Here is a 2769-nt window from a genome sequence, read left to right as displayed (position 1 = left end):
ATGCTATTAGCTATCAACCCCTGTAACTGATGAACAAATTCATAGCTTTCAGATGCTGTACGAGGCCATTGGTGAGCACCGGCCATCTCCAGATCCAGACTCATGGATCTGCCCCTTATCGGATGATGGCACTTTTCACACCTACTCATACTCGTCCCAAGTACTGTCTCGCAGTCCCCAAGTTCTAAAATCACAAAACAATTTAACACATACGAATGTGTCTAATTAACCATAGAATTTTCCTAGACTCTACTAGGACTTCTTCCACGAGTATCTTCAATCATCAGTTCTACTTCAACTTCGTTGGTGATGGAAATTCCAGACAATGGGACAACTTCAAGAATTACACCAATCGTTCCATCATCCTGCCAATCGAAGGTGTACTTCAGACGTAACGTACCCCTCTAAACGTTTCGTTATTTTATTAGACATATTCTAAAGGCAAGATACCACTCTTACGATATCTTCTGATAGGTGTCATTCACTATCATAAGCCTTTCATTTCCTCCATTTACTCAATTCTCTATGAGTCTCCACCATAACGTTTTGTACACCCAAGCAGACGTTCGGTGTACCAGACGAGAATTTAAGATAAGAAAGCCTTATTTGTGATAGACATATAAATCTTCTTATCACTCCGAAACGTTTATATGCTAGTTCTAATATCGTAGTTGTACGCTTAGAATCCTACACATATAAGGTTTCTAGATCCGGTCAGCAACAGACCATATATCCGAACAAATAATAGCATCATTATAGCTATAACACAAAACATTTAGCACATAGAAGCATTTTAGGCATCCTTCCTAAAATAAACTAGTGCTCATGTCTAAATTATGGTAGACACTCATCTCACAATCATCACTTAGCATTCTAAGTTTAAGTCTAGAAATCCTACAATTTCTTAGTTCGCTTAAACTAATGCTCTGATACCAACTGTGACATCCCCTAACTTCTCGGCCAGAAAAGACCGATTTAATTTATGCTTTTTAAAATCAAATCACAGAAATTTTTATAAAAGATGTTGCGGAATTGGTCCCCAAAACAAAATATGATAAAAGTTTATCAAAACCTTGCTTTAAGAAATATATATTTTTAATTCATAACAAAACCTCGGGATGTCATGTTTCGATACAGATCAAAAGCATAAACAAGACATTATAAGCCTTACAATAGTTATTTATAACTAATGGCCTATAATCCAAAATCACTCATCATCATCATCCGACTATGCTCGGGGTCCACTACCTGTAATCATAAAAAGCTGAGTGGGTCAGGCTTGGAAGCCTGGTGAGCATATAGGGTTTTCAACCCACAATACATAAATTTATTATGTTTAAACATCAATCAGTCAACCAAATTACCCCAATTACCCATTCCCGTTATCCTCAACTTACGTCCCTAAAACAACTATCACAAGGGACCTAGCCTAAGGATTTTCATTAGGGGTGACAACATTGTTTTCCTACAACAATTTATGTCAAATAGGCACGAAGTCACATCGTCGCCAAGATTTATCCAATAGGCACTACGTCTCATAGTCGCCAGGGTTTACCTAATAGGAACGAAGTCACATCATCACCAAGGTTTACTTAACAGGAACTAACAACATTGATCCCCACATACTAACTTTATACAGTGATCTTACTGGATCTAGCCTAAAGGATCGATATGAACAACTAACTACGAAACTACTTTAGAAATCCTCTAGCAGCAAACAAGGATCGATAAAGATATTGAATGAATGGACTAAGTTTAACTACGAACCTTTGTTCGTAAAAGAAAGAACCACAAGACAATTAAGTCAGGGGTAGTTATCAATGCCTAGGCTGTGGTCTGAATATCATGGGGGTATATAACCCCCAGACGCACCCTATCCAACATCGAACTTTGCCTAGGCTGTGGTCTGAATATCGTGAGGTATATAACCCCCAGACGCACCCTATCCAACATCGAACTTTGCCTAGGTTGTGGTCTGAATATCGTGAGGTATATAACCCCCAGACGCACCCTATCCGGCAATGGAAAGGAAAACACTGACTAATGCCTAGGCTGTGGTCTGAACCCCCAGACTCACCCCTATCCGACATCGGAAAGGAAAACACTGACTCATGAAGCTCGTCCGATCACTTCACAAAAAAACGAAGACTCCAAATCTCTTCAAAATAAAAGCATAGGGAAAATACTAATAAAGTACTCCCGTACCCCGACACGTAATAGTGTCAAAAAGAAGAATTAACGGATGAACACATAGTTCAAAAAAACCTAAGGAACATATAGTTCAAGAACACTTTATGAACATATAGTTCAAACATACGTACCGACTACGAGTCTACTAACGTTCCAATGGACTATCTAAAATAGTCTGTGGCCATTGTCTATACTCTGTTAGATGACTAGATCATCTTAAACATCGATACCTCTCATCACTTTATTTTATCACACACCAACTATCTACCCATATTCTACCCAACATATATATATATATATATATATATATATATATATATATATATATATATATATATATATATATATATATATACAGTTTAAAACTTGTATAGAATATCAACACAACAGTCACCTCAAATAAACAATTAATATATTTACACGTAACACGTATTTTAAGGTAAATACTTCATATCTATGTGTAAATTGAAAGTGAATATACACTCACTTGATTTGATGATAATCGGGCAACAATTCGTTTCCTAAAACGATGATTTTTAATAGAACCGAGAGTTTTATTAAGAAACCGGGCTCTACGAA

Source organism: Lactuca sativa, chromosome 5 (assembly GCF_002870075.4).
Source record: "Lactuca sativa cultivar Salinas chromosome 5, Lsat_Salinas_v11, whole genome shotgun sequence".
In the NCBI taxonomy this organism is placed as follows: Eukaryota; Viridiplantae; Streptophyta; class Magnoliopsida; order Asterales; family Asteraceae; genus Lactuca; species Lactuca sativa.
The sequence above is the reverse complement of the archived record's forward strand: the minus strand, read 5'-3'. Positions refer to the sequence as shown.